At 40.7% G+C, this 16,191-nt stretch overlaps 1 protein-coding gene across 22 annotated transcripts in view; it reads right to left on the reverse strand.

The window, feature by feature from the left end:
* Positions 1–16,191, reverse strand: part of mical3a (microtubule associated monooxygenase, calponin and LIM domain containing 3a) — a 78,648-nt gene that overhangs the window by 49,902 nt on the left and 12,555 nt on the right. For 20 of the 22 annotated variants that reach the window (XM_084932836.1, XM_084932819.1, XM_084932828.1 and 17 more), the window contains exon 2: positions 13,761–14,101. The exons of 1 other annotated variant lie outside the window; for it this stretch is intronic. The gene's annotated coding sequence lies outside the window, so the exon portion shown is untranslated. Of the gene's footprint in view, positions 1–11,016; positions 11,203–13,760; positions 14,102–16,191 lie in introns of those variants that run through there. One more of the 22 variants, XM_084932816.1, reaches the window with a different exon arrangement.

The raw sequence follows: 16,191 nt of genomic DNA on the forward strand, positions 1-16,191 counted from the left end.
AACAATTTTCCTGGAAGAAATCCCAACAGTATGATGCCTACAACTACAGTTTCCTTATCAAAGTCATCTATGAACAGCTGTGTATGACAATAAAAGGACTTTCAAGATACTTTCTTGTAGTAGATTCCTTGTTTTCATACAGGGAGTGCAGAATTATTAGGCAAATGAGTATTTTGTCCACATCATCCTCTTCATGCAAGTTGTCTTACTCCAAGCTGTATAGGCTCGAAAGCCTACTACCAATTAAGCATATTAGGTGATGTGCATCTCTGTAATGAGAAGGGGTGTGGTCTAATGACATCAACACCCTATATCAGGTGTGCATAATTATTAGGCAACGTCCTTTCCTTTGGCAAAATGGGTCAAAAGAAGGACTTGACAGGCTCAGAAAAGTCAAAAATAGTGAGATATCTTGCAGAGGGATGCAGCAGTCTCAAAATTGCAAAGCTTCTGAAGCGTGATCATCGAACAATCAAGCGTTTCATTCAAAATAGTCAACAGGGTCGCAAGAAGCGTGTGGAAAAACCAAGGCGCAAAATAACTGCCCATGAACTGAGAAAAGTCAAGCGTGCAGCTGCCAAGATGCCACTTGCCACCAGTTTGGCCATATTTCAGAGCTGCAACATCACTGGAGTGCCCAAAAGCACAAGGTGTGCAATACTCAGAGACATGGCCAAGGTAAGAAAGGCTGAAAGACGACCACCACTGAACAAGACACACAAGCTGAAACGTCAAGACTGGGCCAAGAAATAGTGTCTGAGTGCGAGACTTTGTTATTAGATCAAATGAATATTGATAAAGTTTACCTTTATGTACAGAATCTGAATATCGTATTGTGCGTTAAGTATTGTGATAATATCGTATCGTGGGATGTATGGTGATTCCGACCTCTAATAATGACCCATCACTCCACACATTGTGACTCCATATTGACAGGATAATGCACAAATTTAAGTCAGAGTGTATTAATGGCTATGTTACTCACTTCTGATATTAGTTATTGAGCAGACATGCTCATTGTGAGTCTATGCAAACTACTTTACTCAGTTAAAGGTTGTAGTCATGCACAGGTTCATCCAGCAGGAATTAGGAGAGTTGTGTCTGTTCACATAGCGAACAAAGACTCAGACCACACAAAGAACACAAATATTTATTGGATCAAATTCAAATTGCCTCTGGCCGAGGCCGTCTCCAAACCGTTTGGCTTTTCGATCACATCCCTAACCCTCTGAAACTGTGAAGCTGAGCAGTTTGTTTGAGCTGATGCAGACACTGCCGATTTAGTTTCACGATCACTGCTAACAACAAACAATTCATTATCCGAGCTTCAAACAGCATAAAAGATGGATGTAGCCACCGTAATGTCACTTGTCGGTTGGTGAAGTCTAGGGCTGCCACGATTAGTCGACTAGTCACGATTACGTCGACTATCAGAATCGTCGACAACTGATTTAATAGTCGACGCGTCGTTTGAAGCTTTGTAAGATCACAAAAGACGCAGGAATAAGTAGTAGGATTTAAGAGTGTAATAACGGACTGAAACAGAAGATGGCAGCACTGCATGTACAAGGATGCCAGCTGCCGTTAAACCCCGAAGAAGAAGAAGAAGCTGTGTCCCAGAATTCATAGCGCAGCCCAGCTCAGTTTCCAACAATGGCGGCAGCTAGTTAGTTTTAATATTACTCTTATTATTCTTTCTGGGTCACAAAATAAACGTTTAACATATTTTCAGGCGAGAATGTAGCTGTGTAAACCTCAAATATCTGCTCAGTTTACCAAGACACCACATATTTTCAAAAGCGCTCCGACGTTTCCGGAGACGTCTGTTACCCACTAGCTCGATAGCTAGCCGGGGGCAAGGCTCACTAGAGCCGTGAGAACACCGGACTCCCAGCAATCGTTTTCAAACCCACCGCCGTCTTTCGCTACTTAGGTTAAACATGATATATAAGTCACTTAGATAACTTAAAAATGTTATTGTTTGGCTTTTTTCAGTGTTTTATTTGTTCCTGAGTGAATCGGTTTGGCTGAGATTACAGTTTTTACACAGCTGAATAAATGTCAAGCAGACAGCTGATTATCAGAAGTGTGAGATGCTCGAGAATTTACTCCGGTGTCCTGTTATATTTTAGATAGCAAGGAGTTTATTAAACTTCACAGAAACAATCTGCAAATTTCATTAAAATTTAACAAACTATCATCTTGTCTTTATTTTTAGTTAGCACATACCTTAAACACTTAAAGCTGTAAGCTAATGATAGTTATATAAGAGCAGATGCTGCTGGTGCAATAAGCTGTAGTTTTACGTCCAATGGATGATGATCTGATTAGTCGACTAATCGCAAAAATAATCGGTGACTAGTCGACTATCAAAATAATCGTTTGTGGCAGCCCTAATGAAGTCCCATTTCGAAGATTTGAGATGAGCGTTTTCACTACTGCCATCACGGCATTTTGAAAGCAGATGTGACGAGTGAGGCTCGGCTTGTTAGCCACCGAGTTCATCCTGGATCATCATCCTTTCAGACATTTAGAAGGGCCCAAATTTACAGAATGAACTTAATGTTTTATATTATGACCTCAAATTATGTTTTCCCAGTATACAACACTAATACCAGTAAGTGATACCCAATGAATTCCCTTAGGTTTTTTTTTAGTTTTTAAATGGAGGCTGGAGTATCTGATGCCCTCATCTAATTTCCATTAACGTCAACAAGAGAAGCTCCAACTTCCTCCAACAAGCCGTGTACTTCGCAGTATCGCTTACTAGGACTGAATAAACGACTATCCAGCTATTTGTTTATCGCTTATGTATTCAGTTTTGAATTTTTTAAAATATATTACATCTCAGCTTAGAGACATACAAGCTTGCCATCTTAGCAGTTTCATCACAACATATTACTGTTTGTTTGTTTGTTTGACTGTTGGACAGCAAACAGTCTTGGAGGCACACTTCTATCTGAACTGTCACAGCCAGATATCTGCAGCACCACGATGGAGTTCTTGGACTTTGTGAGAGAACAAATAAAAAGAAAAAAAGAAAAAGAAATATTTTGTTGCTTCTCTCTGTTTGATTCTTTCAGCTGCAAACATAGCAGAAATAACATCAAAGACATGATTTTAAATTATTTGCATCGTGATTTTGTCAAATAAAATCTGACTCCACACATGTCGGCAGTAAAAACATTAAATAAGTAAATAAATAAATAAATAAATAAATCTTGAGAGTCAGGCTCATGGATGAAGAGGGAGAGCTTGATCGAGGGCAGGAGGCAAGTATCTATGGGGAAAGGTGGAGACTAATGTCTATATTCATAGATCCGTGAACGCTAAATGAGGCAAAGGGATAGAATTGCAGCTACGGCGTTTCATATCATGAAGAAAACATTTTTCAAAAACTTAGAAATGCCCCTTTTTATTGGCTTCATTTACACCCAATTACTTTAAAATTCAAATAGAATAGCTAAGAAGCCACATCCAGCTCCACTTGATGTACTTGTAGAATTTAATCTGAGAGAATAAAGTGGTTCCTGGAATTATACTGGTCCCAGTCTGCTCAGTTGTGCTGCCAAGACAATCCCCAATTATGCCCAAATCCGGTTTTAAATGAATCTGAGCCTCATTGCGTTTCAGAATCTGTTGGACTATATCCAACCCTTTCCAACCATGAAAAGAAATTTTAAATAGCATGTTTTAAAAAGCCCAATATAAAGAAATTTACCCCAGAATAGCTGACATGACTCAGGGGAACAGTTTCCGATGACAATGGGTCTTTTGTACAACCTACATATTAGTAATTGCCTCAAGGGAGTCTGGGCACAGGCTCAGCCTGCTCTTGCTTGCTTATGGGTGTCAAACATGGTCAATTAGAGCGCCGGCCAAAGCTGTTTGATTTAGGAATCCTCTCAAATTCAAGCTGAAATGCCGCTTCTCCAACTAATGTGCTGTTCATAACAAGTCTTGACTAGTGTAGAATAGTATTTATGCTATGCAAACATAAATACAATGAACCATAGACGGTAGAAAAATGCAAAACCATTACTCAGCAAAGCTTTTACTGCATCAGCGTTATCAATAGCACTACTCATAAAAATCTGCATGGGTTTTCACATTTGGTTATCTGTATACATTTTACATCTGAGCACATACTGAAATAAAAGCACATATCAGGTTACTTGTATACTCCAAACCCTTCTTAACAGCAGACTAGGAAATGTAGTCTGAGGCAGACGCTGGTCTCCGTGTATTAGTTATGGTCGGAGTCGGGATATGCAGACGGCCAACAGGACTTCAGTTTAAACGTCCACTGATCATCCACCATCCAACATCATCAGAGTTTTCTGATGTCAAAGCGAACATCTCACTGCATGTCCAGGAAGAACGATGGACAGAAAAAAACCCAGCTCGGCTGGCATGTGAAAACAAACCTTAGAGGTCGTATGATTTGGTTCCACACTGAATGCACAAAGGCTAACCCAAACTGGGTTTTTGATTCCTGCCATAGGAAAACTAAACTATAACTCTGTTCCCAATCTCACCTTTCCTTCCTTAAACCACATTAATTACACCTCAAAGATGATCAACAAACATGAAGAATGCCACAGCTAATGTAAAAAACAGGGTGAAATAAGAAAATACAGAACGAGAAACTAACTGATATTCCCGGTACTGATAATTAGGGCTGTGCAATATGACCAAAATCTCATATCCCGATATAAGACATCTATCATCCCGATAACGATATAAATCACAAAAATGTAACATTTTCTGTAGGGCTGCCACGATTAGTCGACTAGTCACGATTACGTCGACTATCAAAATCGTCAACGACTGATTTAATAGTCGACGCGTCGTTTGAAGCTTTAGGACGCAGGAAGAAGTAGGAGGATTTAAGAGTGTAATAACGGACTGAAACAGAAGATGGCAGCACTGCATGAAGAAGGATGACAGCTGCCGTTAAACCCCGAAGAAGAAGAAGCTGTGTCCCAGAATTCATAGCGCAGCCCAGCTCAGTTTCCAACAATGGCGGCAGCTAGTTAGTTTTAATATTTCTCTTATTATTCTTTCTGGGTCACAAAATAAACGTTTAACATATTTTCAAGCGAGAATGTAGCTGTGTAAACCTCAAATATCTGCTCAGTTTATCAAGACACCACATATTTTCAAAAGCGCTCCGACGTTTTCAGAGACGTCTGTTACCCACTAGCTCGATAGCTAGCCGGGGGCAAGGCTCACTAGAGCCCGTGAGAACACCGGACTCCCGGCAAATCGTTTTCAAACCCACCGCTGTCTTTCGCCACTCAGGTTAAATATATATAAGTCACTTAGATAACTTCAAAATGTTATTGTTTGGCTTTTTTAGTATTTTATTTGTTCCTGAGTAAATCGGTTTGGCTGAGATTAAAGTTATAGTTTTTACACAGCTGAATAAATGTCAAAAAGACAACTGATTATCAGAAGTGTGAGATGCTTGAGAATATACTCCGGTGTCCTGTTATACTTTAGATAAACACTTAAAGCTGTAAGCTAATGATAGTTATATAAGAGCAGATGCATGCTGGTGCAATAAGCTGTACGTTTTACGTCCAATGGATGCTTGAAATGATTAGTCGACTAATCGCAAAAATAATCGGTGACTAGTCGACTATCAAAATAATCGTTTGTGGCAGCCCTAATTTTCTGTAAATTCTGTGAATCTCGGGCAGAAGTGTTTCCAGCTGCGCGTCATGTAGCTGGAGTCGAGTGTAACGGCCGCCGTTTTCTTTGTGAGTATTTATTACACGCCGTGCTGCGGGGAAAAGCCTGTTCTAACGTTTGAGTCTAAGGTTTATTTTTTAGCACCGGACGGCTCCCTTTTGCTTCTCATCCATAAATCCTCTGTATACTATTTTACGTGATTCAGTTTATTTTGAAAAGTCTCAACAGGATCTTGAGCTTTATTGTGAAAGGTTTATGTGGAAAATAAACAAGCGGACACACTATGGTTTTATCGTCGTTGTTGCTAACGACAACGCTTAAAAACAGGCGCTTGTCCGTCCGTAGTAATATAGCCACTACAGTGACCATCAGAACGGTGAAAAAAAAATTACCGTAAACAGTTTATTTTGCGACACCACGAAACAAACAATAGTGTAAAATGAAACGATAGACGTTTTTATATTGTCGATATATATATCGTTATATCGAACAGCCCCACTGATAATGTTATTTACCTGTGTATGATAGTACAACATTCAATACTCAGCAATGGAAGAACTAGGAGATACTGTTTCCAGCAGGCAGGCACCAGTGCCGCGTTTCAATATTTTATTTTGTTTTGGTTTTTTTGATGACAAACATCATCTAAAAAGAGCAAAGTACATTGAGTGGAACGTGCAACAGTGAACTACAACCAGCACAGCCCATAATCCCATCACATCCATGTTTGCTTTCTCTAATCTCTGCGCGTGGGCGCAGCTGTGAGTAGTTCAGATGGTAAACAAATTGCAGGACTCTGTCGAGTCGATGATATAAGGGAAGCAGAATCTCTGACTAGCTAAACCTACAGTTGCCGAAATCTTTCATTTGGGTCAGTCATCCTCAACGTCTTAGTATCGCTGCGTGCAGTGTGGCAGCAACAGGGAGCATCAAAAACCAGGTATTGAGACCTATCTTTAACAGAATGAGGTTTACCCAGTAAACAGCCTGTCTTTCACACAGTCGATAACTAATTATCCCATTTGCCCTCTTAGGTTACTGTATAACTTACTGCATAACTAAGCAATGATTTATACAGGATATTTCTGTTAACCAATAAAATGAGTCACACGTGTCACTTTAGCTGTGATCGGGATAAAAGCACCAGAAGAATATTTTCTAATTGGAGAAAACAAACTGTACATATGCCCCAAAATAGTCTAAATTAAACACATGGCCATCAGAAATATCAGATGGTGCTGCTCTGTGCATTACTGTCTGATCATGAGCAGGTGTGTTGGAAACTACCAAGAAGCAATAAATAGGTAAAAGTAGAGTTATGCAGTGTGCGAGCTGTGCTTTCATCCTCTTTTCAGACCAGTACATGTATTTTTTTGCTGTTTTACACAGTGTGCAGACAGTTGAATCAGAACATGCAAGGTTGGCTTTCTTCCCAGCCTCGCAACGCCGAACATTTCATGTCCCTCCGTCTCCCAAATAGTTGAGCAGCAGACCAGAGGAAATCCAGCCTTCCAGAGTGTACTGAAGAGCTGCTGCAGTAGGAAGGTAACCGAACACCCACGCAGCACCACGAGGCATGATTGCTTTATAGAAGCAAGCATGAAAACAGATTCCTTCCAAATTACACTTTAATCCCTGTCACCTACTACAAGGTGGTAGGAAAATCATGCTTAGCAGGTGCAGCACAGATTGCATTTAGACACTAGATGAAAACTGAGGAATTCACTGCTTCACTGTAAATCATATTTGAAATGATCAAATTAACACAAAGCAGTGGAGGGACGTGGACGAACTGGAAAAAAAACTGAGTCACAATTCATTCCAAAGTAAAAGGAGACAAAGGGGAATTCACAAGTCTTGTGTAGTTTAGTAAAGCCGATCAAAGTGTTAGTGTTAAGGTTAGCTGATCAAACGTCTTCACAGCTCCAGCCGAACCCTAAAACTCGAGACAAGAGTTCACGTCCACATTTTAAACAGCCGTCAAGTCCTGTTCTATACTCCTGATCCCAGGTCTGTTTAACATCTTGTGTAACCGCCAAGTGGATATTAGAGGACTGATCTGTGAACACATGATGGAATAAAACACAGATCTGAGCAGAGAGCACAGATGATAGCAAATTAGGAGCCCTAACGAGGTAAAGCAATCATTATTACAGTTCAAAAGGGTAAGAAGCTGATGTTATCTCTATCATTCTACACGCCTACTCTAAAGTTGAAGTCTGGTTTGTCATCACTCACGTGACACCACACATGGCAGCAAGTGTGTGACATCATGTGAAATAATCACCGGATTGAGACGTTGTTTCAACCATCAAAGGAGCAACAAGAGAAAACCTGATTCAACTTTCTTGGCAAGAAAGATGATTTTAACACCTTGTCAGACACAATTAATATTACATTCAATAAAAATCAATGTTTTGTCATGACAGGCAGAAAAGGATTCAATATGAATTCGCTATGAACGCAGTGCTGATGTAATGTGTGGAGACTAGGTTAGAGGACAGAGACGTGGAATATTAAATGTGTGGATGTCAGTCACAAATCTGTGCAATGTGTTGACTTTAAGACGTATCAATGCTCGTGATAAGAGGAAAAAAAAGCTAAGTGGTGATTTATTGGTCGGTTATATCACCGTCTATATTTTAGTTTTGTATGCAAAGAAAATCTTTTTGGTTTTTTACCCGTACTGCTTCGATGAACTAAAACGTTTTTTAGTTTGGCTTAGCTTAGCTTCAGTTCTGGTTTTAGTTTTTGTTAACTACATCAGCCTCGTATCTATGTCACTACTACCCTTATTTCTCCCTGCTTTTTCATATTGCTCTTACACAACAATGGTTTCAAAAACAATTACAAAAATAAGGATTAAGTTAAACCAACATTACCCATCGATCCCATCTATGGCAGCGTTTCCGTGCAGCAGAAACAACTAAAAACATATAATGCTTCCAGTGTTGTTAGAGATCGCGCCCTGAGATGTATCCCGAGTAGAGAAAAGAAACTACAACAGTGTGCCGTAAAAATGGGTTTTGTGAGGTAGCTGAGAAAATACACACACTTAAGCAAAAAAGTAACGGCGCAGAGAGTCTCAGCAGCCTGTTTGCTTGTCACATGAAGATGTGTAGGATCAGAGTTTCTGCTGCACTGGCTGACGTAAGATAGCAGACTTTATAGAGTTCAAGGAGCAGCAGACTGGCAACATGTATCACTGGCGTAGCCTCTGGAATGCATTTGTCATACTGACCCACTTCTGATCTCTAAGGTGGAAGAAACAGCCAAGAAGTAAGTCTTTAATCTAGAGCTGTGGGAAATCACAAAAGCAAATGGACAGGAGCCATGCTGGAAGTCATGCAGCTTTGACTAGAGATTATTCCACCAAATCTCATTTATTTTTCTTACTATGGGGGAAAAAAAAGAACGGTGGAAGATAAAGCAATTTGTAGAATCTCCAAACCTTAAAGGGTGGAAACAATATGGCATCGTCCAGGCTGTTTGGTTTTATTACACCCGTGTGACGCAGTCAACACTCATCATCACAGGAATATACTCATCATCACAATCTCATCCACCTAAGTACAAAGTTGAAACGGTAACTGGATATTCTCTCATTATCTTGCAATGAGTGTTTGCTAAAGAAATGGAACCTTAAGCAGTTCACAACATTCCTTCTAGTTACAGCTGTCTCTCCTTTTAAGGACTTACAGCAGGCTAGACTTGCTATAACACGCATAGTAGTTTAATATTGTGGTGGGATGGAGGGGGGGGCACCAAGTCTCAGATGAGTCAGCCACATCAACAAGCCATCGGGCAAATGTACCAGATAGCTGGGATACATCCAGCTGCTCATGACACAGCACGAGTTGCCTTCACAGGACTTCCTTCCTTCCTACCGTCCATCCTTTCATCCAGCACTTTTCCCATTTCCACAATATACTGCAGGTTCACAGGGGGTCAGAGTCAGAGCTAGTTTCCTTAACTCTCTGAGCGACGGTCAGTAAGGGGGCAAAGTGAGTCAGCTTTATCTTCCCCTCCCTCACAAATACGAACATTAAAAAGCTTGCCTTATCAAATTCATGCTGCTGTGTTTTGATGTATTTTGGATGCTTTGTGGGTTGTGTTTATAACACAGAAATATAAACTTAAAGCCAAGTTTGCCACTGTAACACAGCTTAGTTTTGCAGAGGACGCTGCATGCTTGACTATACTTGAACGATTATGTCAGGCTTCTCTTCAGAAAGCCAAACTGCAGTCAGCCACCAAGCAAACATCCTTTCCTACTCTGCTCCACATCCTGATCTAGGAGGGAAACTGCTAGTTATGATAACACAAAGGTGCGAACAGATACAGCGCAGCCCAGTTAACACCCACCTACCCAACTGCACCCTGTGGCCTCAGAGTAGATGTACAAAGTCTTTAAAGATACAGTGTAGGAAGGAAGCTCTTGAAATGCGAGAAACAAAGGTTCAGTATAACTAATCAATAGAACAAATCCAATCACTCAAATGAGACAGGATAAGAGACTTTGGCCTGTCAGGTCAGGACCCTTCTGCTGCTGCTGTATGGGCCCAGCTGAGCCAGCTGGAGTAATATGATATTAATGTTAATGTCAGCATACAGTTAATCAACAAAAACGACATGTGGAAGCATTCATCACTGAAGTCTAGGAGGAGACTTTGATTTAACGTCAAAACCTTTACACTTGGCCACAAACCAGGTACTGAGAGACAACAAAAGCACTTGCAAAATATCTAAACTTACGGTATGTATAGGACTGCATGAGATTTACACAAGAGCAAGCACCAGCCAGCTCCATACCAGCCTCCTGTAACAACATCTGTTGCGAATACAAAGTGTGTGCATTAACGTTTACCTAACATGACTTCTTTCCAGGTGTGTTGCGGCTGTGTTGTTACCCGAAACAAGCTCCTAAAACGACATTTCTCAAATGTCACCTCTGACTCAATGATGTACAAATATTACTGAGTTTCTTTGCCGACTCATCAGGTAAACTGTCGCGTTTGGACTGCATTCTGTACTGATGGATATATTTGTGTGGAAGTGACTAATACCACCACTACATTCCACAGGCTGTCCCATTAGAACCGAGGTTTTCCTCTGTGATGCACCAGTAATGTGCATGTTCTTTGCACAAAGAAAATTGAGATTTATAACAGGCCAATGCAGTTAAATCGTTAGCTGCTCTATTAAAACCAACAGAGCGTGACATTCCCAAACGTGCGAAGGTGCAGCCCGCGGATCCCACGGTAACGTTTAAAAAAACCCACTGTTTGTCAAACGACTGAGAGAAGCGTGTCTTCTTACCTCTGAATGCCACGTGATTATAATCCAATCGTCAATAATTCTATTAAATCCATTTTCCTGTGTAAATCCAAATTTCACAGTGAAGCCAAAACAGGAATGTCTATTTTTTTTCCGCTCGGTAGAGATATAGAGCACAGAGCCACACGGCAGACGAGAAGGCGCAACTTGAAACTGACTGAGAGGGATCCGTCGAAACCATAACGCCGACAAGGAGGGGGGGACGTGCAGCTCTGTAAATAACAGTATGTTCCTGAGATTTGAGCGAACAAATAATGTTCCTGTATTACATGTTGAAATAAGAGTACAAAGCAGTAATAGACTGCATACGGCAAAGAGACGACGCTGTGCTAGCTTGTACTTCAATCTTTCTAACAGTACAAGGTGAGCACCCCCCGCTCTTTCTTGAGGTGAGCCAGCGTGTTTTAACTCAGTTTAATCCAATTGGTCTCTTCCAACGTGACGCAGGAGCAGTGTTGCGTTCACATGCTGTCGAAACCTTGGCCGAAACATTAAAACTGGTTTAGACAACCGGGGATACCGGTGGGGTTTCATTTAACGTGATATCCGAACAGTCAAACTTTATTTGTATTTATTTATTTTGTTATCTTTCAGTTACTGTAAAATATTTCCCGTTTGCCTTGTGTGCGATTGTGTATATAAATATTGACTTAACCTGTGGGGTAAAAATTGATAAATTATTGCTAGTAATAATTAGCCTGCACAAAAATGGGTTACTGTAAAATTGTTTACTGGGCATCATCCGCACAGGTGAGTTACCAGAATATAGAGGCGTGATTCAGATGTGCACTCTGGCACCCGGGAGTTTTATATGGACAGTAAAAGAAGTAGGCTCTAGGTAGTCTGGAGTGATGAGGCGCATGACATAAAATAATGGTTAACATTCCTGAAACGTGTGTATCTGCTGTGTCTATCTGCAAGTCTCCTTCTTTTCCACTGTAGGAAATCTTGAAAATATTATTCCAAAGGAAATTCCAAAGCTCATTTGTTTGTTTTCTAACAAAGTATAGACCCAGATTGTGCAGTGGTTTCAAAGGGGCTGAACTTTGCCTCAGTGGAAAACCATAAGATTACAATTTGGGAAAATTATAAGTTTTAAACAATCACTTTCAAATGGCAAGAAACAGTTTAGTGAGTGTTTGGCTGCTTCCCGCAGACAGAAATGTGCATTACTGATACACTGCTTTTGTTTCAGTCACAACATGGACTTCTCCCCAGACTACAAAAAATGGTTCTGCAATCCAGACTGCAACTGGACCTTGTCAAAAGAAAGGTTTTTATTAACCAATCATTCAAAGTCATTACTGGTTCATTAACTGGATCACAGGCAAGCAAAAACAGTCTCAAGGATGAGGCAGCTTGAGATATAGTTCATCCCCTTGGATCAGAAAAAGATTATCTATATTCTCTGTAAGGTGCTACATTCTTAGGCCATGTTGAAAGGAGAAACCCTTCAGCTGCTATCAGCTGTGGGCACATTACCACTGCTAGCAAGCAAACACCTTCCCATCAGCTCATGTCACAGGACAGATAGTGCGGCTGAGACGCAAGCCACGTATAATATAAACTACAACTTTGGCCAAGTTGGTAGTTCAGTATTAGTTTGATTTATTTTGTTTAAAATAGCTTTATAAGCACAATTTAATAAATGATATGGTGTATATACTAAAAGAATACTGAAAAATATTGGTCCCACCTACGCAGGGAGAAGATAAGATACAGGGATATCAAGTACAAATATACAAGGAGAGATAAACGGGCAGAAGTCAGAATTGTTAATGCCATATACTAATCAGATTATCACGGTTAAGTCACGTGTAATGAGTTTGCAGGCACAATGTTGTTGTATAACTGTTCCATCAAAACATAATGGGAATAACAAAAAAAAATTAGAAGTCCCTTTCCAAACAATCTTTAAGGTTACTCTTACAAGCCACACACACACAAATAAAAAGCAAAAAAATCCAACAGCCTGTAAACATCACGCTTCCTTCTATAGCAGGACATGAATTAGATCTTTAGCACTTTATTAGTGACTCTGCATCATCTCTCTTGCATGCTTTGCAATTATGTATGAGGTTCAAATGTAAGGTAATGTAAAACAGCAACATTATGACCATGAATTAACTTGCAGCTAGAAAACCTCTCTGTTTCTACCACCACAAGGACATTTTACATAGCATACAAGTCCTGCAATCAGAGCAAACTGTCCCAGCTGAAATTTCCATGGATTTGCTAATTATACAAAACCCCGGTGGGGCACAGAGTGTCAGCCAGATCTAATTGTGTGGAAATGAGCAAGATAGAAAAAGGAAGACAGACTTGGAGGAGTAGAAATGGGAAAAAAAAGAAAGAAAGACAGGACTAAGATTAGCGGTTGGAGGCTGATTGACTCGCTGCATAATACATCGGAAGGAGTTTCACCATGTTATGAAATTGCCTCTAATTGCACTGAGCACCCTGGTTCCCACCATGGCTCTGTTCACTGTTAAGGTCTGTCATCAGCCTTTGAGTAAATATACAGACAATGGGTTGTCTACCTAAGGTGAGGCAGGCTGCATGCATTCTCCCCATCACAAAGGGATTACTGATGCCATCCCTGAAATCATCAAAGGCATCTGCCATGTCACATTATCCAATTCTGATGACAAAGGACTGCATCAGATCTCCTTTCATTTGCTTGCAGTGCAGCAGGTGAACGTGGGTAATAAAGGTGAAGTACTCACTGTACTGAATGAAGACAGGAACAAGCTGAAGATCCAAAAGCTATTCCTCAGAATGGAATTGTTGTCTTTCTATCTTCCTTCCTCCCTTTCCTCTTCTCTTTCTGCCTCTCCTCCTGCCTTCTTCCCCCCCTCCACCTCCTCTTTTCTCACCACAGCAAGATGCTGCCTGGACCAGTGCTCGTTGTCATGGTAACCAAGACTGGGGGGGATTCTCATGTGACTGGATCTCCTTGAGCACTGATTGGCCAGATGCACTGATGTAAGGAGGGAGAGATGGGGCGGAGGGGGTGATGTCACATGCCCACCGTTTCACAGATTGGAGGAATCCTCAGCCAGGCCGCCTGCAAGCACAGACAGACACAATGGGCGTCTTTTTAAGGTGGGGTTGATCTGAAGTGGAGCACTTCCACAGTCAGGAAGAATCTCCTTGACTGACTGGTGACTTACTTAAAGGGATTCTGACATGCTGATGTAAGAAGTGAGATGGAGCTGGCTTGGCTCCCACCTGTTTTTGCTGTCATCTCAAACTGTACTGCTTTCTGCTGCCACTAAAGTCTCTCCCAACTGGCAGGATGCAGAGTGTTACAAAACATATGGGATTGCTCATATGTGGCAACTTGACCTGCTGGACCTACCGCTGTTCCTCCTCCTACTGGGCCTACAGTATTTATAGGACTGCAGAAACCAGACAGATGCAGGACTGCTGCTATTCACTCTTAGTTAGCCATATTCATACAGCTTTCAACACAAACCATTGAGACATACAGTGCATTGTATGTCTTAATGGTTTGCTGCTGATAAGAACTTTCAGCTATTTCCTGAAATAAAAGGTTACATTCAGACCACACATTTAACTGCTGCCAAACTGTGATTAAAAACACAGAAGAGCTAGCAGAACACCACAAGAATGTGCAGCCATAATTGCATAATTATTCTTGCTTTTGTCACAGATTTTCTGTTTTAGAGTCTTGAAAGGTAGTGGTGACGAGGACACAGGAATTAAAGGAGGACTCAGCAGCTGAGTGAAAAAAGAAAGAGCTCCCTGGCTTCATTTAAGCAGTAGATATCAGATATCAGGATAAACACTTTTATGTTTTCTATCCCTTATGAGCAGAAAGTAGGTCTCTATTAATTTCCCAACGATGACATGAGTAATCACAGTCCAAGCCTGTTGTCCAGACTGTTGTGTAACAGTTTGGGATTGGTCCAGTTCAGCCAGAGATGAGAAATGTTCTTGAATCGTGTTTGTTTCTCTGAGCTGAGCTGATGTCATGTGTTGCCTTTTTGCACTCAGCAACTCAAAAATCCCGATTTGACAAAGTTTTCAGAGTTGGTGGTCGTCTGGATTGCTTCATTGTGGCCATCTTGTTTTGCAGTGCAACTGTGGAGAGTCGTGTTGTGTATGTGTGTGCACGCCCACTGATTTCCCTGTAAGCAAAAACAGATTCACTCCTGCCACTGACCTGTGTCTCAAGACATTTCTTTACTTTTTTTAAGTAAAATTAATTATCCATTGTTTTCTATGCTATGGAAAATGACAAATTATATTTATTCTTAAAACATACAAATAGATTTGAATGCATATCTTCACTGTGAATATCCCACTCACCCACTCACACTGTCTGAATCAATCAGACATGTAGCTTAAACATCAAGCTCCAGTGACACCAGGGCTATGCATAATGCACCCATTTTTCCTGTAATGCCATAACTGGGCAGTGAGCTTTATTAATAAAACATGCACCACTGTCTCCAAAGCCATCTGTTTCTCCACACCCAGCAGGCACTGCCCACGTAAAGGTGTCATTCACTTTCATTTAAAAAAAAAAACAACACTGTTTTTCAACAGAATAAAAATGCAGGACTTGCTTAGTGCAGGACTTGCTTAGTGCATCTATATCACTCCATCTTTAGTGCAAAAAATGTACACAAACAAAATTAAAATGCTGAAGAAATCAGATTTATCTGTCTTATTTACTGTGAGTCTAACACTTGAAAAAAACTTGAAAAAAAACAAACAAATATGCTTTATGTGTGATGATTGACTCGTTTACAAAAGTGCAGCTTAACTGTAGCAGACGACACGTTAATGCAGGTCCAGCTCTCTGAAACACACGACAGCCATAAGGCCTTCATCTGTACGGCTACATTCATATTGAGGCTGTCACTGTTACTGTACCCTCTCCTCCAATTCTCTCAAGTGTCTCTGTACATATGCTCTCCCCTCTCCTTTCTCGTGTGAATGAAAAGATGATGAGATCAGTGATACTAGTGATCTCATCATGTTCATAGCCGGCCATCAGGAAGCTGTTATGGGTCATTGAGCACTAAGCTGCAGAGGAGAAGGAACTGAGAAGAGGAATGGCAAAAGTAAATCTTCCTGATCGGATTGACCTTACTTGGATATTCATGTTTCAATTTGAAAGCATAT

This window comes from Perissodus microlepis, chromosome 7 (assembly GCF_051167445.1).
Source record: "Perissodus microlepis isolate ML-2025 ecotype Zambia chromosome 7, ASM5116744v1, whole genome shotgun sequence".
Classification (NCBI taxonomy): Eukaryota; Metazoa; Chordata; class Actinopteri; order Cichliformes; family Cichlidae; genus Perissodus; species Perissodus microlepis.